The following is a 26,606-nucleotide window of genomic DNA, read 5'->3' on the forward strand; positions in this document are numbered from 1 at the left end:
ACTTGGTGCCCGATGTCTAACTCAAGTGCAAGCACGCACACACTCACGCACGCACGCACGCACGCAATCTGTCTCCCTGCTTCTCTCTCTTTTCCCCTCTTTTTTCCTGTTTTCTCTCATCCTCAGTCAATTATACAGATGTCTAATGCTTTCTCCCTGCTGCAGGGAGCGGACAGAGCATCTATCATTCTCTGGGGGATGGTGGTGATGGTGGTGATGGTGGGGGGTGCGAGCCCCATGCTTTGCTCTGCAGCAGAACACTCGTTCCTCTGGGCTGGAAGAACGCCAGTCGACTGGGGATCAAACCTTGGCCCTGGGCCCGGCAGCAGGCTTCCACAACTCCCTCCCTTCACCGCCAGATCTGGGACACTTCCATGTGGGCCAACAGCAGGCAGCTTTTTTGCTGGTATCTAATCTGCTGTCTGTTCTTGCAAGTGTGCTGTTGATGAGCAGAGAAGGATGTTGGGAAGGAAACTGAGGGGAGAAACATGCCGGTATTAGAGATACCAGCAGAGCCTCAATGGCCTTAAGGTGATGTTGGCCAATCAGATTTCTGGCGATTGAATCAGTAGGATAGTACGGTGGGGGCATACATGCTCCCCAGTTCTGTTTGACCATAGTACTAAAATACTTCAAAATTATTATTTTAGCCAGTTGTGGTTTTCAATTTTACAAACCAAACGGGTTGGAAGTGTGAGGTCTGCATCCAAGCGGAGAGAGAGCAAATTGTTGGTTGAGTTTAGCCAGCTAACAAGACTGGAAAGCTCCTTTTAAATGACGCCCAAATTCTTTGTTGAAAACCAAAAATACAGAAGACAAGCCAAATGTGAATACAAAGAATCTTACTTCATCAATATCTCAGCCAGGTCACAGGAGGGTAATAGAGGTAAGGGTGAGTTCATAATCAAAACGGACTCAATATTTTATCACTTTGCAGATACATTTCTGCCTCGCTTGGCCAATTTTGCTGACTGGAAATTCAAGCTTTAAAAGTTTTGACGGGAACATTCAGAAGCAAGACTCTTTAAGTCAAAACACTGGTGGCCTCTTGGGGCTTGTGATGCTTTGCCTCAATGTTTTTTAAATTGTATGGCCTGGCTGGACTCAGATAAACTGAAAAAAAACTCATTAACAAATAAATAATGCAGCATAAAAAAGGCTTTGTGGGATCTATTAACTGTCATAACACATTATGTTTACATCCACCAGCAAAATAACTAAATAATGTACATTATGTAAAACATCCATATAGCATCTTCAACTTCCTACTAAGACACAAAAGTGCATAATAACCTTTTGTACAGTATAATGCCTGATATCTTCGCATAGTACAACTGTGATATATTGAGTAGTCCATTCCAAAAGGTCAAGGGTTAACAAGTGAAACTGGATGCTGCGCCTGCATCTGTGTGGGTGAATATAGGAGTGTTTAACAAATACATGCACGCAGTTACCATGGCCTGTTGAAAACATTCCTGCCTTAGGGTGAGTAAGAAAGCAAAACTTCACAGTGTAAAGGTGGGGAAGGGTTTGTGTGGTCGATAGTGATATGTGATAGTGGTGGTGGGGTTGAGAAGGAGGGGGCTGGAGGTGGACACCACCCTGAAATGAGTGAAATAATGATCCTGGCATCCTCTGCAGTTCAGGTACACCATAACCTCTGCCTACATGTACTCAGCCTCAGTCTGTATGCTCACAGGCACTGCAGCAACACTGAAAGAGCAGGGGGAAATGGCAATTCCCAGCTGTCAGGCTGACCTGCAGGTTAGCTGCTGTACTTCTGCCTGACCGGCTGTAAAATTAGGAGCAAACAAGGTGCTCTTAAAAAACAAGGGCTAGCATCCAGCGCCGTGTCTCTCTGGGGTAAATAATTCATATTCAAAACATCACTCACAAAAGCACTAAAAATATGCCCAGGGCTCTGAAGACAATGATGTGCCAAGCCAGGGCAGGCTTGTATAAAATGCACACGTTGTGATGGGGGAAACACTGACTCCACTCACTTGGAGGTGTGTTGGTATAAGCAGATTATGAAGCTTAAACCGATCCTCCTGTAGAAATAAGTGCACATAGTAATGGAGTTGAGTTCCCCATGTTGTATTCTTTTTTTATCCTTTGAGATTGAATATACTCTTAATATTTTCTTAACTAAAGCGGGTCACCGAGCTCGGAGTGACTGTTATTACTCAATTAGACACACAAAAAAAAAAGGTATTCACAGCAGCGGGCCTTTTCAATCTCATTTTAAAGCGATGCCATGGTCTTTGCCGTGCACCCGAGGAAGTAAAGCAGCTCCTATTTTTCCTCTGAAGAACAAACTCGGAGTAATAGTAGACCGAGGGAAAATGTTTATCTCACAACAATCTCTTGTGTATAATACAGCTTTACTACTCGCAAAATGGATGAGGTTTGAATCAGCACAATGTGCAGAGAATAATTGCAGTAAAGTAATGGGGCTTTGGTAAGTCCAAATATGAATCATGCATAAATACAGACAATACACTTCAACCATTCATTCTGGTTAAAGGACATGAATTAGTGTTATACTTTACAAATGCTATATGTAGCTTTCAGTGCCCCAGTAAAATAGGTCAATAGATTGTGCGTGTGTGTCTAATCTCTGATCAGATGGTGTTCTCATCCAGGGCTATTAATGTGCTGATCCACTAATTGGGAGAGCTTGCTCTCTTAATGCAATGGCCTTCTAAATGTGTCCGTCCCAGTAATTTAATAATGGCCGTTTCATGCTACTCTGACTTTTCAAACAGCTTGCTCGGGGCAAATACAGGGACTGGTTATTGATTGAAACTCCTAGGCTGGCTTGGCCAGACTGTGGGTGAGAGAGGCTGATCAGCCCGCTTCCCAGAGTCCAGATGCAACCCCCCCTTCCCCCTCCTCTCCACATGCTACTCATAAACACACAAACACAACGCATAGACTTAAACGAAGAGACAAGTGCATGCTCACTCACAAATTTGCCGATTCCTCTAAGATCCTTTGCACAATCATTGGAGCACAGATGAGAGCTTTAAATAGGAAAAAAAAACACTATTCATAGAATTCTAAAATGAAGACTTAGGACCCGTTCAACAGCTCTCTTATTCTCCTACCTCCATATGCAGCTCTGCGTATGGTCACTAGGGCCCAGTGCCTGTGTCTGAGGAGTAATGAGGAGAGGGCCGAGCAGGCGAGATAAGAGGAAGAGTGATGGGGGTCAGGCTGCTGCGTCGCTGGCAGCCCTCACGGACCAAACGCACACCCCCCTCCTCCCCCTTCGACAGGCTGTCCAGGACACCGTTTGTTTGCACAAGGTGATAAATAATTTGGCCTGAGTTGACATGGATTAATGTGGCCCTTAGCCCCCTTTTCCTCCCTCTGCGTTCGGTCACAGAGATGTTTGGCCCCTCAAGCTGGCTCTCCCTTAATGGCCAAAATGCATGAAATTCTTATCAGCTTTCAAAGCCAGGGAGCAAGACGTGACCCTGCTGTTACTGAGAGGCTATCATGGAACTTAAGGATGCTTTCTTATATTTAAAGCAGTGCCCTGGACATGTTCCCCAGAGCCATTTACAAGAATTCTAACACAGTAATATTCCTCCCAGTGTGCACTTTGAAAATGTTTTCTTCCCCAATTAGGAACGCTTTGAATACTTAGTTTGGAGTTTTTTTTCAATTGCAATAGAAATAATTGAAATGAAAAAAATAATAATAATAAACAAGGGAGAAAACAATACTCTATTAGAAACCCACAAGGAATTACTGACTTATGTGATGAACGTAAAATAGGGCTTTATAGCATGCAGCAATTTATAATGAAAAACACAAACAATTTGCACATAATGTCCTCAATGTGAACATGTAACTAGAGTTGACGATACGTTCCCGATCACAACAAACAGTCAACCACAGTGGTCATACCACAACGTGTGTGTGATCAAATGTTTAATGCACTAGCATTGTGATCAGACACTCTTAAACTAGTGATGACAAACCCGAGTGACAGTGGGGCTGAGAGTTGCCCTGTGACTGCTAATCCCGCTTGGTAATTATAAGTACTTGAAATAATTGAACTGTGCACTAGAGGCCATATTAACATTGTTTTTCCTGCAATAACTTTGGCTCATTTGGCCTCGTTGGTAGAAAGTTCTCTCTCTCTTGGGGCATAAATGACAACTGCTCCACAGTAAAAAACCAACACACTCATCTTCTGAACAAACTATCACGCACTTTTCAGCAAATTAAAAGGTGTTTTCTTTGTCTTCTCTCCAGTTTTTGTCTTCAGCGTGGTGTTTCTTTTCAAACTACATTATTAGAGGCTCTTAAAAATATCTAAGATGTTTCTGGTTTCAATAATTAAACAGTGTACAGCTAAGGGCTCTCGTTATAACTCTTAATGTGCATACCCTATGGCCTTTATCTTTGATCTTTCATGCTTCTCGAGTGCTTTTGCATAATTTTAACTATAACGAGAAACACTTGAGCTGCCATATCCTTCCTCCCTCTCTTACTCACTCGTACATTACATGGCAATGTTTCACTGTTCAGTTGTTGCAGATGTTAATGTGCAGTGAGCTCATGTATGATGCACAAAGATGGACTAAAACATTGACTCTGCGTGTGTATAAATGCATCATACTGGATTTGCATACTCAAGTGGAAAGGTGTCTGTGACTGTTGTTAAGGACAGTTTGCTCTTGTGTTTTTTAATGTTTAAATGTGTTAAGTACAGAATGTGTCTGTGCATTTGTTTTCTAGGGGGTTCCAGCTCTAACCCTGCATACCTCTGTCATCCTTAGCCCAGGCCCCTGCAGGCAAGGGTCACAGCTCCCCACACTACGAAATACTCTCCACCTGGGCTCCCACAGCCACACACACACACACACACACACACACAGTCACACACAATCACAATCTCAATTCACCCTGTTCACAATTAAATTTTAAAATTAACTAAATTAAAAAATATATATACTTACAGTATATATTTTTTATTTTTAATGACTCTAGTTCTCATTTAATTTTACGAGCCAAATGCTTTCTTCTGTGACTTTTCAACAGACTGTATAAAATAAGTTTTAAAGTGCTCCCAAGCGCTGCAATACTCTCCCTTCTCTTCATTGAGGCCTCTATGTTTACAGGTAAAAATTATCGAGTAGGTGTCCTTGGGTTTCGTCTTTGTCAATGTCTTTCATAGCAAAATAACGTTATATCTTTCCGACCTTGACATTTCCCGTTGACATGTATAGTTTCCGACCGGGAACCCAGAAATTCCGACATTTCATGTCAAATTGAACACAACAAACAGTCCGTGCCCCTGGGCTGGCCTCATGGCGGTACCGGAAGTCAGAATAAAGCTGCAGAGTCCTATTTGATTATTACTGTGTCAGATAAAAGCAAGTGTCTTGCAGTGTAAGATGGTAAAATATGTTGACAGTTTATTACAGGGAAACATCGCACGGATTTGAAAGTAGTCTTCATTTGAGAAAGGAACACAAGGAGGCTAACCTAGCTTACCTTAAAAAGGTAAAGGAGAACGCCATCCCCCTTTCCCCGAAACAGAAGCTAACCCCGGTAACGTTACGGGCATAGATGTATGGATACGTAGGACCAGCAGCATGACCGAGACAACAGCAGGACAGAGAACACCACAGGCGTTCTTTTCATTGGCGACCCAATAACACCAAAAGCGGGAGGGAACGTGGGTTAATACGTGGATTAATACTGGGATGTCTACACAACCGTGTGAGTCTATTGACTTCAAAAAGTTTGCCACTTTACTTGAACCAAAGTTCAAAACACCTGTTGATGTCTGTCTTCTTTAGTCTGTTGGCTGTTTACTTTTTTCTCCTGGAACACGTCCAACACATTCTGCACTTACTGTGGCGTCTTGTGTTGACTCTTTAAACAGCTGTGCTCAGCATCATATGTACATTGTTTCTACTGTGCACAATGTTGAATACATTGTGAATACATATTTCTAAAATTGTATGATGTTTTTGTTGAGTTATTATTACACAATACTGTTTTGTCATGGTCGAACTAATCGTGGCAGAAAATTGTGATATCAATTCTAAGCCAAAAAATTGTGATTTTATTTCTTCCCAAATCATGCGGGCCAGATGTGCCATATTGAGGTCTTTGCAGCCATTATGCATGCACGCGCAATCAGTGGTAGCTTTTTATAGCACCTGTTGTGTCTTTAATACATTAATTCATTACACATGCACCTGTAAACCATCACAAGCATTCATATCAACGTTGAGAGGTAATCAGAAATTATTTAGTTTATAGCACCCATATCTAAACGGAAACGGAGTGCTTCACAGTGAAGGATCAAATGGAAAGAACATACACACATGGAAACAAGATGATCAAGCAATGGAAAACAATAAAGCAGGCTACATTAAAAGGATCATAACATTGAATACACAAAGCCAGTTAAAAGCACATTTCTCATTTTTATATATTTTCAATTATTTGCTTTAATTACTTTATTACACACTAGGGAGCCATGTGTCTGAAGTATGACCACGTTCTTCCTTCCTTTGTGTAAATGCCTGTTTTTATAATACTCTATTGGAAGTTACGTGGGCTTGGTTTTCTGCTTGTTATTATATTGGAAAGTTGGAAGTTGTTATTGGACAACTTGTTTTGCTGTTTAATACACAAGGAACGTGTTATTTTTCTCTAATATTAGGTGCTGTTTTACAGCATTGGCTACAGTCCCCCATGACATCATTCTTAGCTTCCAGGATTAAGCACACTGTAATTAACATTAAGTACCCCCCTTCACCTTTTTTCCTAACCCCTGCTTCTGTCTGCCTGTGTCTGTATCTCTGTGTCTGTCCTTCTCCATCTCTTTCAATCTCTGTATATTGACTACGAACCGACTGTAGCTCCGAACAGCAGGCCCACACAGACTAAAGCACCAGTGATGGTGGATTAGTCTATTGAATTATTCAAAGCCAAATTCCCCATTTAAATGTGTAAAAGGTCTCTTGCTGGGTTTAAAAACAGAGTACAGTTTGAGCTGACAACAAAAGGTTCAACTTCAAATAAAAGGCCCCCATCACTTTGCCTCATTTGCATAGCAAGTTATTCATTTTAACATTAGACTTTTGTTCTGATGTTTAAATAACACTGCTTTTCCGGGTTGCTTGTGTTGTTGACTGGTTTGACACACAAAGCAAAACTACTAAGACCACAGGGTGCACAGAAAAGTTTTTTTCATGTTTTCTTCACGTTTCTAACAAGATGCTGATGGTAAAATCTTGTTAAAGCAAATGTGCAAGGCCTTGCCATGTTTCATGTTGTGATGTAACACTAAGCCAATATTTCCTAAATAATTGTGCACTGAGACAGTATTTACTCAGCACAACAAAGCAGGCTGAAAATACTTTGTCCGTCTGCTGGAAAGATACTTGAATGGAATAGTAGTTTGCAGAGCAAGGACATGAGGATAATAAAAGTGTCTTGAGATGATTTGATCGCTAACACGCCCTAAACTTGTGAGCTGTTGCATTGTGGGGAAAGAAATATATTTGTAAAAAGAAAACAGAGCAATGTCTTAAATAGGTTTTTAGACTATTATTTTTCATTAATACAGCCGACAGACTTTTACATAGAAATAACAATATTGTGAGCAGTGTATAAGTGAACGGTTTTGGACACAACCTTGTATGAACACCAGTGCCCAAGAGCAAATAATCGGCTTTGAACGCTTTATATCACATGGACACTGCAGAGGGCTCTCTCTTCCATTATGAAGGGACAGTGCAGCACCTGAAAACACACATCCCCATAGGAAACTAAATCCACTAGACCAACAGCACCACACAACTACAGTATGAAATACTCTGTACTCCATAGAGGTGTGTGTTTGTGTGTGTGTCTGTGTTTGTGTTATTATAGGGAAGGTGGTGTAAAGAGATGAAAGCAGTACTTTAAAGAAAACACAATGTGAAATGCTATGTATATCTATATCAATATATGTAAAGTTTCCCCACTGAGCTTTTTGTTAAATTACCGTACCAGCCCACTGGCCTAAACATTTTTCTCCCACCATCTCTTTCTGGTTTTTATCATAGAGATTGGGAGAGACAGATATAGTATTTAAACACTTTTTAGCCTTTCTTTCTTGGGCAGTTACACAAAGGAAAACTGAACGTACTGTATGTGAGTGCACCTCAGGTGTCTCCTGCATACCTTGGAGATCGTGGGGCCCTTTGAACAGACCTGTGCAATGTAAATAAACTGTACGTCCTTCTTATGCCCTAAGTATGGCAGACATCGCAAATCATTTGTTAGCATGGAAATATGTAAAGGTGGTAAATATGGATTTATGGTGAGGAGCGGCCGCACCATCAAAGCATCACACTCTGATGCCAGTGGAGGAGTTCAATAAGCTGGAGAGATGAAAGCTAATGAAAGGCAAACACGAGAAGAGTGTTTGTGGGGCATGGGAGGAGGTATGGAAGGAGGGAATGGATGGGTGAGGGAGGGTGCGAGTGAGCAGGAAAAGAAATACTGGACTGTAAGATGTTGTCTGGTGCGGTTCAGTGAAGCCACAGGATGTAACAGCAGTCAACACGGGGGGACCCTGTGTGTCTGAGTGTGTGTCTATGTGTGTGTATGTGTCTGTGTGTGTTTCTCTGTGTGTGGTCTTGTTTAACTACCGTAATTCCTCAAATAAAAGCCGGGGCCTTTATTTACGTGAACCGCAGAAGTTACCCGGCTTTTATTTGAAGCAGGCTTTTATTAGAGGCAGGCCTTAATTTCTAATTACATCTGTTTGATAAGTATAATTGTTTTAAATAATAAACAATATATAATAAAATAAATAAATAAATATCTAATATAAAATAACTAATTTAAATCATTTCAAATATAGGTACTACGGGATTGCTAGTATATTTCAATGCGAGCATACAGTACTAATTACAGTACAGTACAGTACAGATTAACGTTCAGACGGTAGCTAGCTAGCGTCGTTTCTAGCTCCAGGCTAACTCTTTTCCTCCCACCCCCAGCTCGCTAGCTGTGCTCTGCTCCTGTCGGCTAATCTCGTTAGCTCATCCTTCGGTTTCTTCCAGTATCGGATCCTCCTGTGGTCAATGTCAAACGTCTCGCAGCTTTTTCACGGGTGTTTTCCTCTGCATACTTTAAAACTTTTTAGGTTTAATTGTGGAAAAGTACGTCACGGCATTTAGCAGATTATCCACACTATTTTTTCCTTGGCCTTTATTTGAGGCTGGCCTTTATTTGTCCGTGTTGAAAACGCCCCCGGCCACTATCCGAGGCCCAACTTTTAATTGACTACAGTTTTCTTTTTTTTTAGGAATCTTGGTATATTTGTCGGGTCCAAAAACCGTGAGCTCAGTATACTTGTGGGGTCCCTGCAGCTTTGTGGGGCCAAAATGCTGGACCCCAAAACTTTAAAGGGCTGTTTGGGGGTTAAGACTTGGTTTTAGGATTAAGGTAAGAATTAGGCTAGGGTAAGGGTTAAAGTTAGGCATTTACTTGTGATGGTTAAGGTTAAGTTAAAGGGCTACAAAATGCATTATGTCAATGACGAGTCTCCACAAAGCTAGCACCAAAAACCTGTGTGTGTGTGTGTGTGTGTGTGTGTGTGTGTGTGTGTGTGTGTGTGTGTGTGTGTGTGTGTGTGTGTGTGTGTGTGTGTGTGTGTGTGTGTGTGTGTGTGTGTGTGTGTGTGTGTGTGTGTGTGAGCATCAACAAGTAAGTGATTGCCCATGTGTTTGTGCCAAGCTGGCCGAAGCTTTTCTATACTGTAGCTGTAAATATGTAGCCAAGAACACATGCCCGCCGTCCTGGCTGGTGCACATTATAGATGCTTCCTGCAGAGTCCCATGGGCACAGTACACTACGTTCCAATCAAGCCGCCTTAGATCATACCTCTCTACTGTACTGCAGCGAGTTTGGGACATGACTGTTTGCAAATCGCCAGACATGAGGGAACACAGTGAAATAACAGACTCATATAAGCAATTTGATTGGCATATTGCCATTACGTCTCTGTTTTTATTGAAGGTAGTATTCAGCGTGACAGACTTTCATCCTGTGTATCAAACCGACAGCACAGTATGAGTCATGGGCTGGTGCTGATTAGGACAGGCCTGGGATATAAGTAGTTTGCTGTGGTGTTTCTGTGCGTCAATAATGCATGTATTTTAGTCTTGGCTTAGCTAATGGCACACAGGCACTCATTAGCTATTTCTGGCTAGGTTTCAGGCTTTTGCCCATAAGCCCCTAAGTGTACATGTCATTGATGAGACAAATCCATCCTCCAGTCCAGTGCTGAAAGAGCCACACGCCCTTTAGATACATACACATGAAATGTACAAATAAATGCCACTTAAACCATCATTTCTACACTTTTTTCACTGTATGTCTAGGGTTGGGCATCGTTTGGATTTTAACAAATCTGATTCCAAATCCGATTCTTCCTTTTGATTCCGGTTGTTCTCGATTCTCTATTCCAAGGGGTGGAGTTAAAACGGGTCACATGCATATTTTTGTTAACATATTATTTTGATTCATTGGTGGTTTGCAGTTTTACAAAACCTTTTCAATGTAAAATGAATCTACACTGAAGCGCTGCTTACCGCGCTCCAAGGCTGCAACACAACAAGCACCTGGCAGCTTCGGAAACCAAAACCGGCGCATAGTAAATTTGGAAGCGGTGATCAGATTTGAAACCAAATCCTCTAAACCTTTCCAAACGATTCCAATAAAGAACCGATTCTAGAAGAAACATATTTTTGTCCTCGATGCCCAATCCTACGTTTGTCTCGGCTTAGTGTATCCTGAAGCCCAGTGAATGAAAATGTGGATCATATGATGCAAGCCTGCATTTCTCACACACAAATGAGGTAACTCTCCATACATCCTTTTTACTATGCCTACACTGTGGTAAACTGCTGATTGTGTAAAACTCGTTCTGGGCAGAGGGGACTTGGGTTAAGACAACACCTGTAGAGAAACAATGGTGGCTTTGTTTAAAAAAGAAAACTAATTTTAACTCTAAATCATTTTTTGTTGATTCTCGTTGTCCTGTCAGATGCACTCTGGCTCTGTGCTGCATGGCATACACTTGGGAGAGCTGGATGGTCATTTTCACACTCCAGTGCTGACCTGGGAGGTGCATGGGCTGGGTAATTGTTTTTCACAGAGCGGACCTTTTCTAGAGAGATGACCAAGCAAGCATATGTTTGATTTGGAATATGTTGCAAAAAAGAAACTTGCACACACTAACTTGTATCAAAAATAGGTTTGAGCAGTAGTGCACTAAAACTGAAGTATATGACTATATCCAGATCAGGTTGACTTGGTGGGTTCAGTTAGCGGTAAAGAAATTGACAGTTTAGTCCCTGTGAGTCATTGCACTGTCGTTCCCTAATTGGGGCGATTAGATCATCTCTGCGTATTAATGTATAACTAATTACCTGACTGGAGGTATTACTGCTACAAGTTTGCAGGTAAGCTACAGCATGCTGCCAGGGTCACTGGCAGCAACTCTTTTTTTTTTCAGTTCTCTCCACTCATTACTGCGGTAATGAAATGAATCTTTTCTTCTATCTCATGTCCTGCTCATCTGGAGCTGGGTCAGTGTGCTGCTGTGCAGTTCTGTGAAATGTCGCTGCTTCCAATGGATTTTAGCATGTAAGCTTTTGCTTGCTCGGAATGACTCAGGCCATTGTACAGTGTATTAAGCACACTCTAAAGACATTAGACTTTTCTCCCTTGCTCAAAAAAACTTTGTAACTTTCAGTTTTGATTCTAGCGGCCACTTTGGACAAAAGTATTTTTACCACACCAAAGTCTTTTCTTCACAGTGTTGTATTGCCCTTTGTATTAATGAGTTTGCATTACCGGGAGGCCACATTGATGTAATGAATGTTTTGCTCAGATGGAAAATCGTCCATTTAGAGTGTTGCATACATTCAAAAAAACGCCTAAGACTAACACCATTAAAAACCGGAAGCTAAATGGAAGGGGGACGTAATTTAATGTACGCCACTGATGTACTACCAAATTGCAAATTGTAAAGTTATTTTGTGAATGAAATAGACATATTACATACTGTAGCGCCAATTTGTGGTCGGTATTGAATCATTTACAATCCCATAATTGTCTTCATCTGTTGAAAGCTTGACTGTGATTGACTCTGGTCTTCGCCCGTCCTCTGTCCCTCTCTCTTTAAGCTTTTAGTTGGTCTTCATTTAATTTCCCTTTTTTCTGTGATGGCCCTGCCCCAGTATTAGCCATAACTACAGCAGATCAAATATTAAAATAAAATACAATTAGGCCTATATAAAGAAATCTCCTGCTTTACCTGGATGGATACGCTAACACAGGCTTTTCTGGTGTTCTCTTTAAAATCTGCGACCCATCAGAATGTGTGACTCTAGATCTGGTCTACCTGCTGTAAATCATTTTTTGACTTCCCGGGGAAAAATCAGACCCGGAAGCTTTCTTTTCACTGTTAGTTTTGTTTGCTGTTACAGGTCATTTATGATCATCAGATGAAAAATTGCAGTTTCAGAAACATTAATTTCAGAAACATGTGCACCCCCCTCCCCCCTTTGCATGGCAAAGTATCTTACTTATTTTATGAGTCTGGGAGGCAGATGACTTGGTTGCATTGTAAAAAGGTGGCTCATCGACAACAAGGCCCGTCAAAGAAAGTCACATAATTTACAGACAATGACAGGCCTGTGACATCATTTACACAGCAGTAACAGTTATTAGACTAAATGTTCGTGGCAACACAGATTGCCCGTTAACAGAAGAATAGTGTGTTTTATTGTTATGTTGCAGCATGTGCGAGTATTTGTGAGTTTGTTGGCTCGGGGCCAGGGAACCTGTTATTTGGGCAGCCTCCCACTCTCTCTCTCTCTCTCTCTCTCTCTCTCCCCCTCTCCCTCAGCCGCCAGGCATTTGAGAACTGGGGTACTTTTACACATAGTTAAACTCTGAACAGTCCAAAACTCTGCCTGCAGGCGTGCAGGCTCACACCACTGGATCAGGATAACAGGACTGCCATCTGCTGGTCGCACAGGTTAATGTGTTTTGCACAGAAGCAAGGAGGTGGGGACGAGGCATGATCTCACTTTACAAAATTTTAAGTCATCTTTGCTGAGATTGGTGTCAGAGCCCAAAATCTTCCTGTCAATCAGCCAAACACTTTGTTCATCAAATCAGATGTGTGCATCGTTTGACGAGGCTTCTTTACTCTATTCACAAAAATCCTCAGAATCATAAGTAACAAAGTTATCTCCTCCACTAAAGAGACTCAAAGGAATTGGAATTGCCTGTATTTAAATACCTGTGTGTCTTTCTCTCTGTTGTCTTTCGTTCCATATTTTTTAAATCTATATTTAAGTCTTAAAAGGTTAAATATTGTGAACACATCTTGGATGTGCAGTGCACTCTAAGAATCTGATCTGGAAGACCAAGCACGTCTGTCTTTTTTTTTCATTATTACCCCAAGAAGAAAGTTTCTTCACTATTTCTAAAACAAGAAAGCAGTGCACCCAGGGGTCTAAAAGCCCCAGGGCAGAGGCTAGATGTTCCTCTCAGCTGAATATGCAACACTCCTGGCATTGTTAAAAACCACTGGACCAAGACTGAGTCTTTGCCCTCTTCACGACCAACAAAATTGGCATATTTGCCTCTTTGCTTTTCCTTATTCACGAACAACCAAAGGAAGGGTGGTGACTGAGAGGAGGGAGGGAGAGAGAAGGCAATGGAGAGATAGAGAATTGGGATGAGGGAGGTAGGTGGGGCGCAGCTTTTGGACCCTCATTTACCCTGTCAGCCCTCCTAGCAGGGGATAGTGTTCAGGATCTATTGATCACAACTCAGTGGAGCAGTAATCCTCCAGACTTGATTGATTCCGACTGTTGCCTAGGCCTCAGTGCACTGCCCAATCCTCCCTCCATGCCTTTGCTGCCTTAGTACTTTTCCCAATCCTTCGTTCCCTCCCCTCCATCTCTTATAAAGCATTGATATGCATGACGGCCGAGGGGCCCCATGAAGGAGGGATGCAGGGAGGATTGTAGAGACGGGAGTTGGGGGCATTAAGTGTGTGTACACTACAAGAGGAAATAGCTGGCTAGGTGACGGGTGCCTTGACACAAGACATGGCCCCAAGGTGTCTATGAACTGCCTGCCCCCCCTGATTGCTCTTTCGCTTTTTGTCTCACCAAAACTGATGAGTCAACGACTTTTTACTTGCTCTATTCTGGCTGTTCAGCGGGGGAGACGTTTTTATCATCACAAACTAGGATAAGGAGGGGGCTGAATGATTTTACAACTTCTTTTTCTTGGCAGTGTCTCTTTTCTGTAAACTTGTTTTCAGTAAGGTAAGAACAAGAATACGCACAATGGATTGAACCTGAATAATTATAATACTGGACCAATAAATATACACACCAGTGATAAGTCAACCACACTATGTATTGTGCGAATTGTATGCTATCAAATCTAAACAGCTGGCAAAAAAGGTGTTAATTGGGACTGTATTTTGTGTGACCTCTATTCTAGATGATCTCTATGTCTATATTTCTATTTTTCAGCAAACCTTGAATGAGTATAAAGCTTGATTTAAAGGGATAATAGGAGTCCCGCTGTTGATACCAACTGCATAGGTTTTGATTTATAGTTCGGTGTCAGATTACACCCTTTGATAGCTCCACCATAACACTAGATGGATGTATCGTACATGCTCAGGCTTAAATGATACCTCCAACAGTAACTGTGTTTACATTCTTTCATTGACTTTGTTAGAAAGCCAAGATCGCAGTGAGCAAAGGATTTGAAGTAACTCATCTTTTGGTAGATGAGTGTTACTGCAAAGGAGAGAACAACTCAGGCTTCCTTCAACTTCCTTAATGCTGTCAAACTTTCCCGGAAAGCCAAAGGAAAACCCTCAAGCAGCCGATCACAGTTGTTCCTTTCCTCACGTGGTGTCTCCGTAGCTGACGTGACCCATGAAACGAACCTTTCTTCCCCCACAAATTGAAGCTTTGGTCCATTTGTTTATTTATTTATACCTTTAATTTTATCAATACCATGAAACAAACAGGCTATATACAATACCTTTATATTACATACATTACATTATTGACATTAGACATAGGACAATACAAGAACGTGAGATGTAACATACAGTAACTAAAGACAACCTTTAACAAGTACCTATTATCTAGCTGTGTGTATGTTCTGTGTCAGTAGAGAATGATGTAAAGGTTACTTATAGGAGGTTACCCTACCAGTTGGATTATAAGATAAAAAAAGATACTACTAAGAATATTAAAACGTATGTTTATGCGGGTATTGGATCTTGGTTTGACTTCTTTGTGTAATAGATGAGATAGATTGAAGGTGCAGGATCAGCAGACATGAGGGCACACTTGATGAATGGGAGGATCGGGTGTATTGAAGCACATTATTGTAAGTCTGCCCTGTCACATTATGCAGAAGGAAATCGGCCCACATTAATTTTTATTTAGTCTGCTATGCACCTCAATAACAATGTGTCCACAGGGCTGCCGTCATGCAGCCCACAAGTGTTTCGGGACCCCTCTGAAGGTTTTCCGGGACCACTTTTCAGAGAGTCTGACAGCTGCAGAGGGAGCTGGCTCAATCCTGCTATTTTCCCTGGCAGTGGCCCGTGCCAGGATTGAGGCTGGCTCAGCTGAGCTCTGCAACACACCACAGAGAGGGCACCAGCATTGGGAACTCATCCTCCCACCAGAACGTACACAGAAACACAGACAAACATGAGCAGAGAAAGGAAACATACACAACATCCAAAAAACAGATTCACAAGATTTAAATTCCATTCAGGCAGACAAGGCTGTAAAGGGTTCACAATTAAAAAAAGGTTATGAAAAAGACCTAGAATAGAAGAATAAAACAGCTAGAAATAAACCTAAAAAGGCTTAATCATTCCATAGACAAATAATTCATATGGTTTGATTGATGGTACCATATGCTATAATGTTCAATTTTTGTGGCATGGTTTCTGCATGTAATGACATTCAATTAAAAACCCATATGCAGTGACATCCTTGAATCATTAAGGTCTTTTGACATTTGAGCACCCTTTTCTCCTTGTGTCAGTGATGTCTTTTTATTCAAGTCTTATGGCCTTTTTCCATTAATGGTACCTGCTTGACTCCCCTCGGCTCGACTCAGTCGCGGTGGCCCGTCCTCCTTTTTCCATTGCAGATTAGTACCGCCTCACCGCAACACACACTCAGAACGTCAAAAAGTGTGTTGCTTTTGATTCTAGGCATGTGGCTGTTGCCACAGCCAGAAGACAAGTTGGATTCAAAACAAGCTGGAGGCAGCAAAAAAAACAAAAACAAATGCTGGCTAAACTATTTAAACACAGCGGGTTTGTTCAGGCCCCCCCCCCCCCTCCGTCTGATGCTAGCATTGACGACGCAGTGATTGGTGAAGATTCTCTCCGACCAATCAATAGACTGCAAGTTTTCACTTCACCTTTTGGTATCACCTCAGCTTGCTTCGAACCTCGACTGAAGTGGTACTAAAAAAAGTACCTGTTAGCAAGTACCAAATAAGAGTCGAAGCGAGTCAAGTAGGTTCCATGCAATGGAAAAACGCCATTAGATCACATTCTCTTTTTTTTGTTTACTCCATTTAGTTGGGTCACAGAGTTATTAACCATCACAGAGACATACACCGTGACCCTGTTTATGTTTGCAGACAGAGTTGTAATTCTTTACTTCTGTTTTACTACATAGGAGATCCGTCCGCATCTGAAGACGGTGTAAGTTGTTTTCGGCCCTTTACTCTCCACCTGACAGCTCAGTCCACAGACTGTTGCTCAGGTTGGTTCTGAGAACTGACAATATTGACAGCTAGGCTCAGTAACTAAATCCTCAAAATCTGTTCTGTTTCTCTTGCTTCTTTCTGCCTATATACCTTTCCCTGAATGGTTTCCTCTAGGCAGCTCTCTTTTCTTTCTCAATCCCACTGTTTTTACTCTCCTTACAAGCATTCAATTTTGCTCTCCCACTTCCAGCCCTCTCAGAGGTTCTGGTATTAGGGGAATTCCTGAGGGGGATTTTCCCTGCTTTAGACTGTCAGTATGGCCCTTAAAACTGTCTACTGCCAAAAACACTGGTGCAGGGTATACAGGCTAACACATGTTATGCCGTATAAGAACTTTATAGTAAACACACCAGTTTAAATGTCCATGTTTCTGTTGATCTGACTACACTTTAAGTACTGTATTGGACATGCTTGCACAACTAGATTTCCCTCATACGTCTTTGGGTTTCTTTTCTCAGCATGAGACATTCATGTATGTCTCTACCTGATGCCCCCATTCTGAAATCTGAAAATTGCATCGCTCATTAGTTACTGTCAAAGCAACAATCTATGGCAATTACATATTACGTAAGTAAATGTCTGTTTTGTTTACTTCAAATGTTCAATTGACCAAAAACAATGTCTCTCTTATTTCTGGCAGAAGCAAAACTAAATATAAACAGCATGGATTGAATGACACCAATATCCACCATATAAGGAGCAGGCAAAGAAAATAAACATTGTGGTAAACTCACCATGTGAATTTATGAACTGTAGTGGCTGCATACACACACACACACACACACACACACACACACACACACACACACACACACACACACACACACACACACACACACACACACACACACACACACACACAAACAAATATCTATTGAACAAAATGGTCTTTTATATTGTAAATCTTCTCATCTGTTCTCAGAGAATCCTAATTTCTAAATAAAAATCTATAAAAAAAGAACTATGCCCATAAAACAGTATTTAACTTGATCCTGAAAGCAGAGAACCCTAATGAATAGATTTAATAAGATCCGTCAAAATACAAAACCTTATACTAATACACTGCAAATCATATGTTCTTAGGTTGTTATAAATTATTTCAGTTACATTCATTCAGCTTTGCAATCTATGCATCCTAAATGCAATTAGTATGTAAGCATTAATCCAGAGTGTCCTGCATTTAAAAGCTTCTCTACAACCAGTATTGCTCTGGATGCCTCTGGCTCTTTACAATCTGCCCATCTGGAAGAACATTAAGCAGCATGGCATAATACTGTACTACTGTAGTTTGGAATCTGCCCAGATCTGCTCCACCATGACTACAACCAATAGGGAACAGCAACACGTTTTTGCCCATCCTCCGTGCCAATTTCTTCACTATAAATGGAAATATAGTGCTGTGAGATCAAATTGCAAGAAGAGTAAAAACTGCACTTTTATCTCGTTGCATCCCAAATTCTGAAATAACAAAAGATTTGTCTTCATAAATAGAATCCACGATGCCACATTCAGTGACAACGGATTAATCACTCTGCTGCATCACGGATCACTTTGTAACCCAACCTTTCAATGTTCATTATTCCACCACCACCCTTAAAACAATCCTCTACAAACAGAGCGATGCTTAAAATCTCCACTCAGGAAGCACATTTGGGCTAGACTTTAACCAACACCTGCTGTAAAAACAGGCCTCCACACTGTTGTGGATAATGGGATCCATCGTCACCATTGTCAGCCATGTTAGGAGCATGATTGTTAGTCTATTAACCCAAATATTTGCAAGTGAATGCAGACGCTGAGAGAAAAGAATAAAAGAATAAAAGACTGATTTTTATGGCGGACAGCTGATGGTCACTCGCTGGTAAATGTGCTAACGAGGTGAGAGAATTCTCCACAAAAGCCAAATAGCACTTCAGCCTTCCTCCAGCACAATAGCTGACTCCTCTCTTTCTTTTACAAAACACTCCACAGATGGATAAGCAACAGTTTCGCAATTACTGACGACCGGGTGTGGAAGGTTTGGATTGGCGTTCATAACAATGTTTTTCACAGATGTAGGCTCTCTTAAGTGCTGATTTATTGGATTTTGGCATCTGCCCCATTTGCATGGGGTTAATCTCAAACAGTTAAAGAAGAGAACTCAACTCCCCTGTGGCTTGAAAACCAAGGTTTGATATGCAAACATCATCCCCTTAGCCCCCACAAATTCAAAACTCTTCACTCCTCAATAAGGCAATTGTTACTGGTGCTGAAGCATGTAAAAATATTTATATATATAAAAGGAAAGATAGCAAATGAGGGTGGGATGAGTCTTGCTGGTGTGGTAATTTTTTTTTCTAAAGGCTGCACTAGAAAAAAAAAAGTAGAGATTCTTCAGTTCAGTAGTCTCAATCTTTTTGAACAACAACCGTAGCATTGTGCTTTTTTAATACTGTCTCAGTGGACTTAATACTTGTTATTTTCTCCCTCTCCTTCCTCTCTCACTCTCCTTCCACCTCAAATTCCCGATGCGCTGTCTGTGCGCTTGCATCTGTAATCACAACGTTACCTCATTGGGGGCTGTCTTTGTAGCCTCTGTGTGTGTGTGTGTGTGTGTGTGTGTGTGTGTGTGTGTGTGTGTGTGTGTGTGTGTGTGTGCGTGTGTGTGTGGATACACGTGTGGTAATGGTGTGCGTGCATTTTGAGGTTCTGCTGGGGGCGGTGAGGGGGCTTAGCAGCACACTGGGTTTCAATGGGATCCCTCACCACTGCTCTGCCAGTTCTTATCTACCCCCATGCAGGAGAGCAGTGGCATCAAGCCGGTGGCTTATTAGAGAGGCAGGGAACGTATCCCAAATACCCCCCCTACCCCCCACCCCTCCACACACACACATATACACAGTGAGACACACAGCGTTGTGTGGACCTATGGTTCTATCTGGGCATGTGGCAGGGCCCATGAGGGGAAAGTATGTCTAGGCGCACAGTGAGTGTTTATCGCCTTTTCTTTTGTGTTGATGATGCAAAAATAAATTGTGATTTGGAGAATGAACAGCAGCCGGAGAAAGAAGCCCCGCCACTTTATGCTGGCAATGGAAGCACTCTGTTGTGCTTTAGGGTTGTACTTTTAGTGATCAAGCAGAGAGAAAAAGAGCGGGGGCAAGCGAGCCAGAGTAATAAGAAATACATTGTTTTTATATTGTTTTCTCTGACAGACGAGATGGCATTAGCTGTGATTTTGCAGTAATTGCCACTGCTGTGGGGTGAGTTGAAGCATTATGTGGGAGGTAAATGAGTGGAATCTGGACATTATCGTTGTTAGTCTATTCTGCTGTTGGTAATACTTTCTTTACAGAGCTGTACCTTGGCCATTATGCCTTGGTAGTAGATTTTGAATTACAGAATAAATGGCCAGCAGGTCCTTTCAAAAGCAACATCAAAAATGCCCTGAACACAAACATCTACCATCTACCTGCAATCTAACACAATCTTACTTTATCTATTTCTGCTTCACCCATCACCACTTATCAACATAATTGCAGATTATGTTTTATCCCAAACTGCGCAGCAGCAACAGGAGATGAATTTAGTTTTATTTCATCATTGACCACCACTGGGTGGAAGGCACTTTGTTTGTGACACTGTGTGTATATTTAATGTGAGAAGCACATGTACAAATGTGGGGCCCTGGAACATGTGTATTTAATTTAGATTTGCATGCAATGTAGATTGTGTGTGTGTGTGTGTGTGTAAATGTGGAATGATAATATTATGCATTTGCATGCAGGGCTTCAATGTAGAGAATGTCATTGATTTATAACTGTGATGAAAGGTCAGTTCACCTTATTAAACGACACATAGGTATACTGCTGCATAGTATCGGATAACCATTAGAAACCAATCTGTTCATTCCCACTGTGACTGGTTGAGGCATTAGGCTAAAAACTGCATATAAATCAGATTTAAATTAGTTTGTTTAGGAAAACATACACCTGCATTATATTGTGAACTTGCCTATAATTTATTTTCAGATCCGTCTTTTATTCTTATTCCTGGTTTTGCCCTCTTGTGCAAGCTTATTTCTTAGAATTAATGTAACCGCCTTCTCTGTTAATTGTAACAACTCAACACTGTGCTTTTAAAAGTGTGTCAGACACTTACACAGTTTATCCACAGAGTCGCTTTCAGAGATGTCTTCCATGTCCACTGATTAACCTCATTATGTGAGGACAACCAGTGAAAAGTGGACTGAAGGGTCATCTGAGACTGACTGTCAGTAAGCGGAGATTCAGCATTAGTCCAATCATCAGTCTGATGTGGGCTCACACACAACTCTTCACTCTCCATCTACCAATCCACCCATTTCTCACTCCCGCAGTGTCCCTCTGTCATTTTGTCTGATTACGCATTGTTTAAAGTAAAACCCTGCAGGCTGATTGCACATGCATTCTGACTTCAAGAGAGCTCCATCTCCTAATCATTGGCTTTGTTGTCTTCATGCATTAGCATGTGTTTGGAACATTCCTGGGCCCACTTCTAATCTAGTGAATGGAGACAGACCTCACACAGCTACGATGTAAGGATAGCTTGTGTGGGTGGGACAATGTGGATGTCCAGATGCAATGCGTGTGTAAAGTGTGTGTACAGGATGTGTGTGGGAGTGTTTCTCTATATCTTAGCGGCAGGTGTTTGTTATGGTTAAACATGCATATATGTTTGTATTTTGCATATGTGCACGTGTGATAATTGTGGCTGTGCATCTGTGTCTTAGCATAACTGTGTGTGGCATGCATGCATACATGCCAGCCCCGCCTCTCTCTTTAAAGCTAGTTGTAGTTCCGCCTGCGCCGTCCCGACAGGTGCAAGCCAATGTTCAGAGCAGAAAACGGATGCAAAAATAGCAAGACTTGGCAGACAACGGACAAACAGACGAACAGAGGAACAGACCAATATAAAAGAAAGCCCTCTGGGCCTGCAGTTTCTTCCCTTCAACCTTTAAATGCTTTAGAACACTGCCTGTGCTAGTTGCTGCTGGGGTGTGGCCTAGACAGAGAAGATGGCACAGAGTGGATGATGAGCTGGGGGATTCGGGCCCCAGCCTGGAGCTGCTCTGGAAGGAGAGTAGAAGAAGTAGAGGCACCAGCAGGCCATGGAGGGGATCCAACAGGCACGTTCATCCTCTCAACTGTTGCAAAAGGATTGGTGGTTAGTGGGATAATCCAGCGGCGTGGACGCTTCAGATAGCTGCCTCCACATGTGAGGAAGGAAGAGAAAAGAATCGTATACCCGACCAGCACAATGAGAGTCTTAGGCAGCGTATGTACAGCTGCTTAAAGAAAAGGCAGAGCTCTGCCAAAATTATGTAAACAATTACAGCACAAGGCGTGGTTTTGAATATTTTGTGTGTGGGTGATGTTATTTTTTGATTGACTGGGCCATGTTGTGTTTCAAGCTGTCATAACATGCAGATCACTTCTAACCTACATATAATTTACCAAGGTACACACATACCTATACTCCTCTGCAGTCAAATAGCACTACTGCCTTTCTGAAAAGTAATATTTTCATGTGTCCCTAACCCCAGCTTGTGAAAATGGTGCTTTTATAGCTCAGTTAAGCAATGATTTCAAATAAATATTGAAGGAAATGACCACATGTTTCTTACAAAATGTGGTAGTTGTATCATTGATCTCTAACAAAGCGGTTGAATGAATTTCTTAGCTTATTTGCCGAGCGGATTCCTTTAATGCTGAAAGAAGAGCATCTTTTACATGCATATTTGCTTGCTTCTTATTCACTGTCTTTGTTGCCACATTGCAGCGTTTGTTGGTTCATTACTGTCATTAACTGTTGATCATTCAAAAAATCGTCAAAGTGTGAATCTTTGTGTGTTTGTGCGAAACCAAAACGTTAAAACATTGCTCCATAGTGCTGCTAGTGGTCAAAGATACCAGCAGGCCCCATTTAATGGCAGACAAGGATTGTGTGAGTTTGTTTTGGAGTTTCTCTGACCCCTGTTGGTCAAATATCTTATTGCAGCTTTAATGAATGATGTTCATTAAAAACCTTGTACCCATCTTTTCAGACGTGTTGTCCTTGGCTAGAGTGTTTTAATCTCTCTGTTTATCCCTATCCTTGGTCACAGAGTTAGTTTGATCTAATTCCTGTTCAAGGGCATCACAAGATAATGCTCTTCACCCGGTACGCAGCAGATGGTAAAGATCCAGGGTGGCACCACGCCCGTTTCCACAGGGTCATCCCGACTATTAGACCACCAACGTCAGGTGAATGCTGATAGGAGATCTCCACCAAGTGTTCAAGGAATGCAGGAATGAGCCAAGACACTGCAGTGTGCCAGCTCACTGGAATTGGCACCAGAGGTGTTCAGAGAATTACTAGAGATGACGGATAGCTTTGAAAGAACAGAACCACATTATAAATCTTCATTGAAAAATCATTGAATAAAATGTCACTTGCAGTAAATGTAATCTCATCATCAATGTTATTTTTGAAGTTACACCTGAGTATGAAGAATTCAATGTATTACACTAGGTAATACAAATGGTGAAAGTGCAGTACCTCGTACGAATTGTGAAAACATGACCCTATTATTACCACACATTTTCATAAAATATTAACCCATCTAAAAATAATCCACATTATCACTCTGAGTCTGTACTTATAATACCCAATTATTGAGAAAATATAACACTCTAACCCACTTATTATGCACGGTCCGATTATCCATTAGTCTGCCATTATTGTTTTATTCTGCCCCATTACCTTATTACCTCAAGTTAGTTTTCACCATGATTTTTTGTTTAATTGTCCTTTTGCACATGACCTAGCACCTTACTCCATTTAAGTACAGCTTAATAACTATAATAACCCCCCGGTAACCCACCATGTGTATCTTTTTACTGTACTTTTGAAGTGTGTTTCAGTTCGCCAAAATCCAGAAATTCACAGACAACAGCTCAGTGGTTTCAGTGGCAGCCGAGGCCCCGATCAGGTGGCAGGTAATCGGTTAAATAAGTTGGGCAACATGTCAAAAAAAGGCTTTCTTTAATGGATGGCTCAGTAGCTGTTGACTGTGACATGTTATAGAGCTTTCATACGTCATTTACGGCTCAGTTGCACATTTCTTTCCCCAAAATATGTATGTCCTAAATAGATATGCCAATTACCCTAATGGAAACCAGGAAGTATGACCATTTCAATAAGCAGGCATGTTACTATTTCATTTTTCCTGCAACACCTCACAGAGCCTGGTGATGAAACACTATGTATTGTGACGGTTATATGTTGCCCATTCTGCAGCTGGAAATTGAATGTTCCTGTTTTCCTCAAACTGATCTGACTATATACGACAGTAAGATGTTACCAAACAACACATCCACTCCAGAAGCATCAAATTAGAACACAGACCGTTTGCAAATGGATGGTTCTTCTGTGTATCTCAAACATGTCGGTGCTGGTGTAATTGGAATCAACACCATGTGAATGAACTGGCGTATCAACCAGGGCTCAGCCTCAGTAAAAGTGGTCACAGTCGGGTGACTCAATATATAGTGGGGCAACGTTTCTGTTGTGTGTGATAGTGTGTTTGTGTGATACAGTTTACAGACATGTACACACAGACATGCTAATAGGCACAACTGTGGAAAAACACATGCATTCATTGACAGTCAAAGATAACACCGCAAGAGAGAATATGGCTGTAATTTAAAAATGCAGCCATATATGAGGAATGTGCACCTTAGAATATCAGCAGCAGTTTACTCGCCCATGCACCTATATGGTCCACTAGTATTTTTCTTCTCTCCAACAAGCCCGAGTTATCCTCTTTCGCTCTCTTACTCTCTCTCGCTCTCACTCTCACTCACTCTCTCTCTTTCTCGCTCTCTCTGTCTCTTTCTCCCTTTCTCTGTCTCTCTGTCACTCGATCTCCTTGTCCGTGTAGCTAATTTACGATCTTGTTAGTAGGGAGGCTCCTGCACCTCAAACTATTTCACTTAGGGCAACCAAAACATATTCCGTTTTTTTTTTTCTTTAACTCTGGATATGTAGCAATTTCGGACAGGAAGTGCTCCCAGTTTTTTCCATATTATGAGCTGTGCTAAAATGAAGTCAGCTGGTCCGCCGCTTTATTTTGTAGGCTGTGCTTTTGTGAGGAAACTAGATTTGGCTCCCTGCCTGTTTCCATTCTCTTCTTTCTGCGAGTCGACCGGCTATTATGACTGTCAGTCATTTTCAAACATAAAGGGCCTCATTTGAAAAGACTCAATGCAAATCTCATATCTTACATGAAACAGTCTTGATTTATTTTCCCTGAGCTTTTCTTCCTAAGTCTTCAAACAAGCTCCCAACGCACACCCCACCCTGGCTGGAATCACGCCTTTCAACATGCAGTCAAAGGAACAGGGAGGTGCTCTGTGGACGGTTGCCATGATCCTCCAGCAACTACCCCCCCACCCCCTCCACCAAACCCACCTACCCACCCCTTTTCCTCCAGTCGATATCTGCCCACAGCAGGTGCCGTGCAGAGCCCAAAGATAGCAGTGATATTAAAAGAGAAGTATTGGGAACTTCATTTACACTCAGCTCACATAACTGTCGTTCGTCTTCTTCTGGGCGAAGCTGGATGATGCACCTTATTATCAGCGGCTGTGGTGTCTGTGTTGGTGATGCCGATTTCTCTTTTTAGTGGATGTCTGAAAGATGTAAATCTATCACTCTACAAACACTGAGACTGAATAAACAGATCCAGTCTTCCAATGTGTGTGTCTAGCCGATGCATAGGATACATTACTATGCTGCGAGACCAGTTCTTCACCTTTGCTTGTAATCCTTTCCCTACTGGCACAGAATAACCCCTCAGTAGTATGACTGTGTGCTGGGTTGATGACATGTGCTAACACGCTGTCTGAAATTGCCATCACAAGGAAGTTGGGATGCTTTGCCTCCTGCTGGATGGCAGCGGAGGACACACACTGCATCGGTGCCAGACGAGGCACCAGGAGCCACCAATGAGGCAGCTGTGACCTTGCAAACAGAAGCTCAGAGTCTATGCCAAAAACCTCACCCTCCTTCCCCATGGTGAGGTCCAGTGTGCCAGCAACGCCAGGTGCCCTTCCAGAAGTGTTTGTGGAGGCCAGGATAGAGCTGGGGGCTGCCATCCCGGGGCTGTTTTACATTAGCATTGAGAGCACAGGAAAGACAATATTGACTGATGATCTGGCTGATAGTTCAGTGATTTGCAGATTTTCGTTAGTCTGTTGACTCTATAACACTTCTGGCGAATGACACTTGGCTCTAATGATAAAGTGGGCACATTAAATCTATCTGTTTAGATATTTAAATGTCAAAAGCAGATTTATTTCCTTCTTGTTAAACAATCTTCTGTATTCTGTTAGCCACTTATCTAATAGTTTATAGTGCTGTTGTCCAGCATTCAAAAACTGAGTTCAACTTTTACAAACTTTACACCAGTGCATTAAGTAAAGAACGTCATAATTCATAATTAATTCATCATAATTTCATTTACAATCTGGACTTTTTTTCCACGTCACGTGGCAATTCTACAGTGGCAGGATGATGCTTATTTGGTAGCTTATATCCCACAGCTTCAGCCTTGAGATCTCCATAATCACCAAACCTCCCACTGTGAAAAGATTATCAAAGAACACATGTAGCAAGTCATCTCTCACCACAAAGTCCTCGGGGCTAAGAGGGAAAAC

The 26,606-nt window shown here is 41.7% G+C and overlaps 1 long non-coding RNA gene across 2 annotated transcripts in view; it reads left to right on the top strand.

Moving 5' to 3' along the window:
• The window catches only part of LOC117936366, a 57,784-nt gene extending 34,066 nt beyond the window's left edge, over window positions 1–23,718 (top strand). The window contains exon 3 of one of the 2 annotated variants that reach the window (XR_004654928.1): window positions 23,040–23,718. This is a non-coding gene — a long non-coding RNA (uncharacterized LOC117936366). Of the gene's footprint in view, window positions 1–165; window positions 576–23,039 lie in introns of those variants that run through there. The other variant, XR_004654927.1, reaches the window with a different exon arrangement.
• Window positions 23,719–26,606: the final 2,888 nt, after the last annotated feature.

Source organism: Etheostoma cragini, chromosome 20, assembly GCF_013103735.1.
Source record: "Etheostoma cragini isolate CJK2018 chromosome 20, CSU_Ecrag_1.0, whole genome shotgun sequence".
In the NCBI taxonomy this organism is placed as follows: domain Eukaryota; kingdom Metazoa; phylum Chordata; class Actinopteri; order Perciformes; family Percidae; genus Etheostoma; species Etheostoma cragini.